Below are 13,273 nucleotides of genomic sequence, written 5' to 3'. Positions count from 1 at the left end.
AGGCGTATTCATCATACGTGTATGTATTTTCTTAATTTCCCTTAAGATTTTAACATTTTAGGGGGCAGCTAGGTGGTGCAGTGGATAAAGCACCAGCCTGGATTCAGGAGTACCTGAGTTCAAATCCAGCTTCAGACACTTGACACTTACTAGATGTGTAACCCTGGCCAAGTCACTTAACCTCATTGCCCCACAAAAAAAAAAAAAAGAAAAAGAAAAGATTTTAACATTTTGTTATTTCAAAAATTTTTATTTTTTTATTTTGGCTAGCTCTATAAAGTATCCACTTAATAATTTGGTTGGTATATCACTTAATCTACAGATTGATTTAAGTAGTATTGTCATTTTTATTATATTGACATGACCCAACTATGAGCAATAAATATCCTCACAGTTATTTGTCATCCTTTATTTTTAAATGGTTCTTTGCAATTTTATTTGTAGAAATCTTAAGCATATCCTCATAGAGCTACTCCTAGATATTTTATGCATTGATTTATGTTATTTTAAATAGAACTAACTTTTCTATTATTTTCTCCTATATTCTGTGATATTCATATATATGTATCATTTATGCTATATAGAAATACTGTTTATTTTTGTGAAATAATTTTGTATCTTACTACTTTACTGACAGTATTGCATCAATGTTTCTTTGTTGAATTTCTTAGGTTTCCTAAATAAACCATTGTGTCATCAGCAATCAGGGATAATTTTGTCTCTGTCTGCATTTATACTTTTAATTTCTTTTTGTCCTTATTATAAGCATTTCTAAAATTATCCAAATAATAGCCAGAAAAGGCAATATTTGTTTTATTCCAAATTTATTGCGAAAGCTTATAATGTTTCCTAACTAGAAATGATGCTAGATTTTAATATATATACTTATGTGTATGTATTATGTATGTATATATTTATCATATTAAAATGTCTTGTTGTTATGATTTTGTCAAGATCCACAAAGGTCTATATCCTTTTGGTAGTCAGATATAACACAAATTCTGTAAACTTAGTTATCATTTTTATTATATTGGCAAGGCCCTGTATGAGCATTTATTATGCCTCAATTTTTTGGTCATTATTTCTTTAAAGAATGTTTTGTAGGGGCAGCTAGGTGGTGCAGTGGATAGAGCAAGGCCAGGAGTACCTGAGTTCAAATCTGGCCTCAGACACTTAACAGTTACTAGCTGTGTGACCCTGGGCAAGTCACTTAACCCCAACTGCCCCACAAAAACAAAAAAAGAATGTTTTGTTAAGTGTATGTATAGGTTGAGTGTGCCTTAGTATATTGAGTCACAGATATTTTATGCATTTTGAATGAAACTTCTTATTTTATTTTTTTTTCACATAATTGATAGCTTTTGGTGTACATATGTATGTGTTTATGTGTGTATGTGTTTTAAGGGTCTTAAGCTTGTTTTGTAGAATTTTTACTATGTATATTTTGGCAAAGGCTCTTTCTACATCTATTGAAATAATCATTTGAGTCATTCCCCAATTGAGAATGGTCAAAGGATATGAATAGGCAGTTTTCAGATGAAGAAATCAAAGTTATCTATTGCCATATGAAAAAATGCTCTAAATCACTATTGATTAGAGAAATGAAAATTAAAACAACTCTGAGGTTCCACATCTATCAGATTGTCTAATATGACAACAAAGGAAAATAATAAATGTTTATGGAGATGTGGAAAAATTGGAAGGTAACCAGGGACCATTAACCATTAATAACCATTAATATTCCTACATGACAGGATACCTAGAAACCAGATCTTAAAGAGATACCATAAACAGAGAGACCCTCTGGTTCTGACAAGTCTAAACATGCTTTTAGGAACATGTGCAGAAAGACCAAATGTGTCCTTAGGTTCACCTTATGAGGCCTAAACCCCAAAAACACATCCCTAGGGAAAGAGGTACCTGCCTTGGAGGTTGTCATGTTGGTAGAGTTGTGAACTGATCCAGCCATTCTGGAGAATAATTTGGAACTATGCCCAAAGGACTGTGGGGCTGTTCCTACCCTTTGACCCAGTAATGCCACTAGTAGGTCTGTATCCCAAAGAGATCATAAACAAGGGAAAAGGACCTACATGTACAAGAATATTTATAGCAGCTCTTTTTTTGTGGTGGCAAAGAATTGGAAATCAAGGGGATACCTATCACTTGGGGAATGAATGACTGAACAAGTTGTGGTATATAAATGTAATGGAATACTGTTGTGCTGTAAGTAATGATGAGCAGGCAGATTTCAGAAAAACCTGCAAAGACTTAAGTGGATAGAAACTGAGTGAAGTGAGCAAAACCAGGAGAACACTGTACACAGTAACAGCAACATTGTGCAATAATGAACTGATAGACTTAGCTCTTCTCAGCAATACAATGATCTGACTATTCCAAAGGACTCATGATAGAAAATGCTCTCCACATCAAGAAAAAAGAACTGTGGGATTTGAAGGCAGATTGAACCATACTATTTCTACTTTTTTTTTCTTTTTTGAGGTTTTTTCACTTTTGTTCTGATTTTTCTTTCATAACATTAACTAATGCAGAAATAAATTTAATGTGATTATACATATATAACCTATATCAGATTGCTGTCTTGGGGAGGGGGGGAGGCAAGGGAAAGAAGGAGAAGAATTTGGAATTCAATATCTTATAAAAACTAATGTTGAAAACTATCTTTACATGTAACTGGAAAAAATAAAATACTATTAAGATGGAAAAAATTAATCATTTGGTTTGGAATGTTTTTGCTTTCAATTTTATTTAATTATGTTGTTCTCTCAATGTTGAACCATTCTGCATCCCCATTATAAGTCCAATTTGGTCAAAATGATCAATTATTTTTATGCTATTATCTTATCCCAGTACTATTTAGTAGTATTTAAATTTTTAAAAATCAGTATTCAACGTGTGTGAGTCTCCAAATAGTGCTGGAGTAGTACACAAGTTAATTCTAATTCTAGTAATAAAGAATGCTAAGTAATACTTACTTTTTGCTTGAACCAGTGCAGACTCATCTTTAAATGTATTCAAAACTATGTCATAGCAGGAACTCAGGACTCTTTTTTAGACCTAAGAGGGAAGGATTTCCAATTATTTGTCATCCTTTATTTTTATTTTATTTTATTTTTTTGCAGGGCAATGGGGGTTAAGTGACTTGCTCAGGGTCACACAGCTAGTAAGTGTCAAGTGTCTGAGGCTGGATTTGAACTCAGGTCCTCCTGAAATCCAGGTCTGGTGCTTTATCCACTGTGCCACCTAGCTGCCCCTGTCATCCTTTATTTTTAAAGGGTGGTTACAATTGTATAAGTCTCAAACACCCTGAGAGATCTACTCCTAGATATTTTATGCATTGGTTAATGTTATTTTGAACAGTACTAGCTTTTTCAATTATTTTTCTCCTATATTTTGTCATATAATATGTATGTATTGTGTTTTATACAAAGAAACACTTTGTTTTTATGAATTTATTTTGTATCCTATGATTGCAGTCCTCATATATTTGGAAGATTATTATAAAAGAAGAGTTACTCATTTGCTTGGTCCACAGGGCAGAACTTGTATCAGTGGATTTAAGTTATATGGAAGTTATCCAGCTCTGCAAGAAAGAGGATTTCTAAGCAATCAGAGCCACCCCAAAATGAAATGCATTTATTTCAGGTAGTGATTTTCCTATCACTGGATAAATTCAGAGTGTGTAAACCCTCTTGTAGGGGATATTGTAGAGGGATTCATGTTTCAAATATGGCTTGGTCTAGAACAGGGCTTCTTTTTTTTTTTTTTTTTAAGTGAGGCAGTTGGGGTTAAGTGACTTGCCCAGGGTCACACAGCTAGTAAGTGTTAAGTGTCTGAGGCCAGATTTGAACTCAGGTACTCCTGATTCCAGGGCCAGTGCTCTTTATACTGCTCTACCTAGCTGCCCCTAGAACAGGGCTTCTTAAACTTTTTCCACTAGCGACTGTTTCGACTATTTTGCTGGAGAAAATTTTACGCTACCCTGGGGTATATAGGTATATGAAGAAGGTATACATAATGTTTTACTGTTGCCAAATTTTTCACAACTGATCTCCACATTCAGTTATGTGACCCCATATAGGGTCGAGACCCACAGTTTAAGATTCTAGAAGACCTTTGGGATCTGAGTTCTTCTGATTCTATTATTGTAATTACTACTCTGGATTTGTCTAACTTAATAGCAGAGCAGAACTCTTCATGAGGCAAGGTGTATTATTTCAGGGAGGTTTAGAAGCATCTGGGAGTAAAGGAGGTGACATTATAAACAGCTGAAGTTTATATACATAAGCTAATAACTATCTTCAATTGCCAAAACAAAACTGGAATTTCAGGCACTGTGCTTAGGATCTAAAGTTGAACAGTCTCCATTCTTACATGGGGAGAAGGGAGCATAAGACAACATGATAACAGATAAGTACATACAAAATATATATAATGTAAATTTTCAGTGGGAGTGGGAGGATATTTGCAATTGTTTGTATAAGAATAGGCCCAGAATCTGAAGTCCTACAGGAGCTGAGCTTTTAAGGAAGCTAGAGATTTTAAAAGGCAAATGAGGCATTCAAGGCATGTGGTAACAGCTTCAAAAAGAAACTTTTGGTAAAAGAGTCCATTCTTTACCTAATTTCTTACCTAGCTTTAACCACTGAATGGGTGTTGCCTTAGACAAATTGAGTCCAGGAAAAGGCCTTAGCTTAAGAGATCAAGGTCTCCTAAAGCATCCTGGGCTATCTCTGGTTGTCCTGATAAAATATTTTACCACTCAGATTAATAAGCGGGAGAGAATGAGATTGGTAACTTTGCACAACCCTGCCTCACTTAAATCCAATTCATTATAAATCATAACATCACTTCCCTGAAGTCTCTGCCCTCTTTGAGAAAGAAAGACAAATAACAATACCTTCAAAAAGGAAGATAGAGTGGTTATAGAATACTCAATTAAGGAATAGCAAATAGACCACTTTGGCCAGAACTTAGAGCAGGTGAAGAGTAGTAATAGGCAATACATCTGGAAAGGATGTGATGTGGGGATGGATTTTAATTAATCAAACTGATCCTGAGGCATGCCAAAAAATTACAAGACTCAGTGACTCAGCTTCCCAAGTTTTATTAGAAAACTGGTGGCCACAGGGAGAATCACCTAAAGGAGATAGGTGTCTTGAATAGGGAGATGAAAATGCTTATATTTATAGTGGGAAAATAAGTTACTTCCTCATTATCTTAATCTCTTTCTTAGGGATGTACATGGGAGATTCATATCCAAATTTGGAATTCTTGGGGTCCTAGGACAACTTCCAAGGCAGGTAACTTTATTCCTAGGGGTGTGTTTTGGGGGTTTAAGCGTCATAAGGTGAACCTAAGGATACATTTGGTCTTTCTGCACATGTTCCTAAAGGCATATTTAGACTTGTCAGAACTAGAGGGTCTCTCTGTTTTTGGTATTTCTTTAAGGTCTGATTTCTAGGTGTCCTGTCATCTAGGAATATTAATGGCTATTAATGGTTAATGGTCCCTGATTACCTTCCCTAAGCTTCTGTTGATGGTGTTGGTTGATAGGGAATCAAACCCTCTTGGTTACATTTCATAAAAACTAAAACCTTAGTTTCTTTGTTAACCCTTTTAGGTATTATTGATAGGTTATCTGTTAACCCTTTTTAGCCTCCTCCATCAGTAGTACCCCAAATAGAAATAGTGGATGTAGGAGAGCTTGGGTTTTGATTTTTTTTCCTTTTACAAGGGGTGGGGGTGAGAGGAGATACTTAATTCAGTTTTAAATTTAAGATTTGCTTATTAAAGAGCTCAGTTTGAAATGTCTGAAAGCTAAAGCTCAAGCAAGAGACTAGGAACAGATAAATGGATGCAGGAGTCAAATGCATCTCCCAAATTCCCCTTATAGGCTACATAGTCCATTCATGATTTCTTTTCCTCTTCAAAGTTGACCTTCATTTGACTTTACTGGCTTACAAAATATAGGAAGAGGATATCCAATATAATTTGCCCTAGTCTACACATCTCTTTAGGGATGCCCCAGATTTTAAAATATAATAACTAAAATTTCAAGAAAACTAAGGGTATGCATGTACTGTTGCTTTCTTTGAGAAGAGCCTGGGGCTTTCAGATGTTTCTAGTTTATTTCTTAACAAAATCCATCATTCAGTTGATTTTGAGAGTAGGATGTGGGGCTGGAGCACTTTGTTTTATTACTTACAATAATTAAGAAAACACTCCCTTTGATTGTGAATACCTCAGGGTAAAACCTTTGAAGAGATAAGCCCTTTTAATGTGGTCAGGGTCAGCACATAGATGTATGTATATAGATGAAATTCCTGGTACTAAACAGTCTTTTAGTTTAAGGGACACTTTCCAAAAGTCCCTATTAAAATGCAAATCTAACTAGAGTCCATTAGCTACAATGGATCCTAGATTTAGAGTTGGAAGGGCTCACTGAGGTCATCTTGACCAAATAATCTACTTCCCCTCCCCCCTTCATGTTACAAATGAAGAACCGGACTACTTGAGAAAAATGCTTTTACCCTAGGCCACATAGTTTTAAAGTGGCTGAGTTCACATTCAAATACAAGTCCTCCAAGTCCATATGTCAAAAAAAACGGGTTATTATTAAGCACTCTACTATGTATCCAACACTGTGCTGGGAACTCAAAGAAGGTCCAGAACAGTTCCTCTTTTCAAGGATCTCATATGTAAGCAACTATGTACAAATAAGACTTATATCAGCTAAATTGGCAATAATCAGAGAAAGTATGAGCATTTGATCAAGGGGAATAGAAAAGACTTCTCACAGGCTTCTCACAGAAGCTTGGATTTTAGCTGAGACTTGAAGAAAACCAAGTAAGTCTAGAGGTGGAGAAAAGGAGTCATGGGGGTCAATAATTGAAAATTCATAGGGGTAGTTAGGAGGTGCAGTGGATAAAGCACTGGCCCTAGATTCAGGAGGACCTGAGTTCAAATTTGACCTCAGACACTTGACACTTACTAGCTACGTGACCCTGGGCAAGTCACTTAACCCCAATTGCCAAACCAAAAAACAATTTTTTTTTTTTAAAAAGTAAATTCATAGAGTGGGGAGATGGAATGGCTTATTCTTGGAACAACAAGAAGATAAAGTCTAGTTAAAGTGGTCTATCATCTATTGATGAATGGAGAATCTGCCCCTTTTCTCTCTCTTACCTCTTCAAGATTACTTACCCCTATTAGTATGAGGGTATTTATTGCCTGAGAAGAGAGGTATAAAAAGGTATGTGACAGATATGTACTAAAGACAGTATTTACCTATTTCTTGATTCAAGGTCTCCAGGAGTAAATGGTAAATATCTACCTATCTGCTTAATTTCACTTGATCATTGTGAGGAAAATGACTCCTGCTCAATAATTCTATGGAACTCAGCAGCTGTAATGTGTCAGGCTCATTTATTGTCATTCTCGAGAGAATGGGCAACCCAATGTGCAGCTGGTGGGTGCAAAGAATGGGGGCTCGAAGGCCCCATTTCAAACCCTAGTCCCTAATTTGAATGGACCCTCATCTTTTTCATCATCAGTCCAATTACTCAAAGGTTACAATCTACATGCAAAAAGTAGCTAACTGGAACACAGTATTCCTATCTCTTATTTCCATAATTATTATTTGGGTTTTTAGCCAATGGTGGAGGTGATACAGGGACAATTCTTCAATTCTCCCTTATATGGACATAGCTCAGGATTGGACCTAAATGAGACCAGCTCAGGGTTTCCCTGAACCATGTAATTTTGTTTGCCGAAGGTAGGGGGAGGAGGAGACCTTTTTCTTCAAACAGATCGGGAGGACTATAATTTGAATGGTGACTCTTATATTCTTATTGAGAGGAGACCATTCCTCATTCCCTCACAATCATTAAAGGTGTCATTAAAAAGGCTTTTCATTTTTCCTGACAATAGACCTGATTGCATTTTTCAAAAGTTCAGTTGATCTTTTTTGTTTTCTCATAACAAAATTTACCTAATAGGATTGCCTTTACTTAGTGAGGAATCTCTTGTAACAAAACAAAACAGGTAAACCTCATCTGAAAATACATGCAACATGAAGCAGGGAATGAGAGTTTAGAGTTAATAGGATGGGTAGAGAAGAAAATGAGAGAAATCCTTTCTAGAGAGGGGGACAATAAATGAAGAGAGAAGCGGAAGAGGGAATCAATCCACTTGACTAACTAAGACGGAAAAAAAAAGAAGGGAAGAATTATCCAAACAAAAGCAGGTAAGAAAAAGGAACTAATAAGCAAAACCTCAAAAGGAAAGGGATACTAAAAGGGAAGGGAAAATCTAGGGAGAGGGGAAGAGAGCCACTTTAAATACACTTAATAAGGCCACTTTAAAAAGGTTAAGCTAAAGTAACTGAAAAACTAGAAAGTCAAAAAATAAACCAATCTAAAATAAACACAAGAGGGTATACTAAAAATCAGAGGTGTAATAGAGAAATCTGAAACCAAAAAAAAAATGATAAAACTAAGAGCTGGTTCTTCAAAAAGAATAATGAAATAGACAAATCTTTAGCTAATCTATTAAAAAGAAAAGAATAGAAAATCAATAAAATACCAAATGAGCAACTTGAAATTAAAACAACACTGGAAGAAAAAAGAATAATTAGAATGTGTTATGCAGCTATATATGAACAAAACTGAGAACACAAAATAAATAGAGGAATACTCTCAAAAAGAAGATACCCAAACTATCAGAAGACCAGAAAGAGATCCTCAATAACCCAATCTCAGAAAAGGAAATAAATCTGCCTGTAAAGGAACTACTAAGTGGAGAGGGGAATCTCCTGGCCCAGATTCACAGGTGAATTCTATCAAATTTTTAAAGATAAACTAGTACTCATACTTCACATATTATTCTAAAAATTTTTGAAATTGAGAAAGAAATCCCCCTACCAGAATGCTTTTATTAGATAAATATAATCCTAATACCTAATACCACTGATAGATAAAACATAGAAGGAAAACTATAGAAAAATATCATTAATGAATATTAACTCAAAAATTTTAAACAAAATCTTGTCAAACAGAATACAGTGTTTTAACCAAGAAATCATTCATTACAACCAAGCATGATTTATACCAGGGTGCACAGATAGTTCAATATTAGGAAGTCAGCAAAATAAATCACATTAAAAACCAAAACATTTAAAACCACATGATCATCTCAATAAATGCAAAAAACAAAAACAGCTTTTAATAATGTACAGCACTTTTTTTTGTTGCTAAAAAGCCTATAAGCATAGAGGAACCTTTTAAAATATCATTAAAAGTATCTATCTAGGGGCAGCTAGGTGCTGCAGTGAATAGAGCACTGGCCCTGGAGTCAGGCGGACCTGAGTTCAAATCCAGCCTCAGACACTTGACACTTACTAGCTGTGTGACCCTGGGCAAGTCACTTAACCCCAATTGCCTCACCAAAGGGGGGAAAAGTATCTAAATCCAAAAGCAAGCATCATATGTAATGGGAATATACTAGAACCTTTTTCCAATAAATATAGGAGTAAAGCCAAGATACCTATTGTCCCAATTGTTATTTAATATAGTTTTTGAAATGCTAGTAACAAGATGAGAAAGAAATTAAAAGATATAACAATAAGTAAAGAAGAGATAAAACTATCTCTCTTTGCTGATGATATAATAGTATATTTAGACAATCCTAGGATGTCAGCAACAATATTAAGACAATAGCTTCAGCAAAGTTATAAACACCTGTGTGATTTAAAATTCTAAATGTGGGTTCTAATCTGTTCCCCCAGTTTTGGGGGAAATGGACTAAAATCACTGATAAAATGAGTGTAGGTTTTTAAAGGTTTATTGAAAGATAGAAAGAGAAAGATTGAGAACAGAATTCCTACAGCCTGGCAATCCTATCTTTCCTCAATTCCCCTGTGAAGTCCTCTGGAGTCTCCTTCACCATGGTGAAGTCAGGAACCCAAAGAGAGAGAACTCCTCCCCCAGCGTCTGCTTCCTACTTCGTGTGTTCCTCACAGAAATGGGAGGCTCCTCAAGTTGATTGGCTGGTAGTTATGCAATCTATAACCCTTCTTACCAGTGACTTACTATAGGAAAGCTCCACCACTACCAAATAGCAATACAAAATGTTGGAGGTGTTGAGGGGACTTGCAACCTGGATAGGGGCAGGGGTGGCTAGCACACCCAAAGAATTGGAGGCTCATAGTGAATCTTGTAAAATAAAAAGAGATTTATTAGGAGAGAAGACTCTATGTCTGAGGAAGCAGAATCATTATGGAGACTTTCTCCATGAGAAAGAGCTGGTCTTTTTATATGTTTACAAACAAGACTATTATAAAGAATTAATTGTTATTTGAGGTTTTTATGCCTCGGCATGCACTGGCCTGGGGCTCCGCAAACCACATGGTGCTCCACCCACTGGTTGTAGCCGTTGCCATGGCGCTGGCACCTCATATCATCACTACTCCCTGAAGCCTATGTGGGCCTGGCAAAATTATAATGACTGGAAGCCTAGTGAGGGCAGTCATGTGACTGTCAGAGCAGTCAGTCAATTGGCTGGGGGCTGTGTGGGGCTTCTGGGAATGGGGAGGAGATTTTCGCCATTCTGGCTGGAAGCTGGAAGGCGACAGGAGCTCTGCTGTGTATTCTCAGCTGATTCCTGGGTGGTGGTATTTTTCAGGTTGTATAATTTCCCTTTCCCTATTTTGTTTCCTTTCCCTTTCTCCTACTGATCCTGTTTGTGTGTGTGTGTGTGTGTGTGTGTTTTTTAAGTTCGTTCTTGTTAAAATAAATCCTGTTCTGTTTTGAGGGAGGCTGCTGGTCTCCTTCCTTGCCCCAATATTGCTGCGAGGCGCTTAGCTAACACTCCCCAATTTAAAATTGGTCCCCACACTATCAAAACAACTGGGAGGAGATTGAAACAACTGGGAGGAGATACAAAGCAACTGGGAGGGGGCAAAACAGCTAAGAAGGGAAACAACTGGGAAGGAGTGCCTAGAATATGAATAGCACCCATCCATATCAATATAACATCTTTGTTCCTTGCAGACCAGGGTCTCTGTGCTTGGTCACCTGGCATTCCTGAGGTGAGAGGCAGAACTGTTTTTCCCTTGAGAAAGTTTAAGGATTCCTTGGGTGTGTGGTAAAAAAATATGAAAGTTTTTTAACAGTCGGTTAGGATAACTGAAAGACTCCAGTTTTTTGAAGGACCACCCTTTTGGGGAGGAGACCAACAGTCCGCCTGCTGCGCACGTCAGACTGCCTGCTACGCACTCGACTTCCGGGGTTCGAGCTTAAAAGACAAGGAGAGAACAGAAGTGGAGCTTTTTCCTGCTCTGCTGGTCTCCTGATTGTGCTGCACAGACGGTCTCTCTCTCTCCAAAGGTGGCCTTCGGTTTTGGTGAGTTTTTATAAGGAATATAGACTAAGCTTAGATTTAAGACGATTTGTATTGTGTTTCTACTTTCCTATCCTTCTAATCAACATCACCTTGTGACTACCATAACAATAAAAGGTCTATCTAGAAAACCAAAAGCTTCTTCCATTTACTAGTCTGGGAGATAAATTAAGGGAAAGGTTAAGTAGGTGAGATTTATGATCTAATATCCAATTTTAAATCTCACAGGTGTTAGGGTCTTTGGGTTTCTTGGGGTCTTTTGTGCCACTATAGCGTGTTTATGGAATAAGCACACTAATGTATTGTTGGTAAAGCTATGAAATTATACAACCAATTTGGAATTATATAAAAAAATCTGGAAATGCAACATACCAAAGTAAACAAAAGACATGTATACATTCAATTACAAAATGTTCTGTAAAGGAATAAAGAACAATTTAAATCACTGGAGGAACATTCAATACTCATGGCTCGGCCATGTCAATATAGTAAAAGTGACAATACTACTGTTATGGGGGAAATAGGTGGGGGATTGGGGTAGGGGTTCTTAGGAATTCCTCTTTAAAGAATTACACCCTCTTGCATACAAATTCAATTAGAGTAAAATAATAGTTCATTTAGGTGCTAGGGAAAGGAAACCAAGAGAGAAGTCCTTGGACTTCTCATGGGGAGAAGGTATGGCATAGAGGTGTGGCTCTCTGAGATAGCTTTCTCTTCCAGTAGGAGACAGGGAAATCCTCTTATAGAGGGACTGGTTGGGGTGATCATCTGACTGTGGAAAGTTCCCTTATTGGGGGAGGACCATCCTCTACTGGTGGTGGCTGGAGGAAGTTGGGTGAGGGGTGACTCCAATTTCTCAAGTCATCTCTGTCACCCTCAAGCCAAAAATGCAGCAGCCACACCTTATCTTATGTCCCTGAGGGGTGAGGGAAACTGGAATGAAGGGTGTGGTCCTGGAGCTAAGTCAGTTTCCATCCCCAGTCACTTATCTCTTTAGGTGTGTCTGTCCTTTGGTTTAGTTTCTCAAGGAGAAGGTTCTTTGATTTACCCCAGAAAACTTCTGAGGTACCCCAGCCCATAATATTGCCAAAATTTACATTTTAATGTAGCACCCATCAAATTACTAAAGGGATACTTTATAGGACTTGATTAATAACAAAATTAATTTTATTTATTTTTTAAAGTATTTTATTATTTTCCAGTTACATATAAGAATAATTTTCAACATTTGTTTTCATAGGGTGTTTAGTTCCAAATTTTTCTCCCACCTTCCCTTCCCTCTCCCCTCCCCAAGATGGAAAGCAATCTGATATAGATTATATACATATAATCACATTGAACATATTTCTGCATTAGTCATCTTGTGAAAGAAGAATCAGAGCACAAGGGAGAAACCTCAAAAAAGAAGGAAAAAAAATAGCCCAAAAGTAGAAACAGTATGGTTCAATCTGCATTCATAATCCACGGTTCTTTTTTCTGGATGTTGAGAACACTCTCTATCATGAGTTCTTTGAAACTATCTTGGATCTTTGCACTGCTGAAAGAAGCCAAGTCTACCACCATTGTTTATCACACAATGTTGCTGTTACTATGTACAATGTTTTCCTGGTTCTGCTTCTCTCAGCATCAGTACATGTAGGTTCTTCCAAGTTTCTCTGAACTTCTGCTCATCTTTTCTTACAGCACAATAGTATTTCATTATATTCATATACCACAACTTGTTTAGCCATTCCCCAATTGATGGGCATTCCCCCGATTTCCAATTCTTGATCACCACAAAGAGAGCTGCTATAAATATTTTGGTACATGTGGGTCCTTTTCCCTCTTCTATTATCTCTTTGGGATACAGATCTAG

Source organism: Dromiciops gliroides, chromosome 1 (genome assembly GCF_019393635.1).
Source record: "Dromiciops gliroides isolate mDroGli1 chromosome 1, mDroGli1.pri, whole genome shotgun sequence".
NCBI classification, from domain to species: domain Eukaryota; kingdom Metazoa; phylum Chordata; class Mammalia; order Microbiotheria; family Microbiotheriidae; genus Dromiciops; species Dromiciops gliroides.
The sequence above is the reverse complement of the archived record's forward strand: the minus strand, read 5'-3'. Positions refer to the sequence as shown.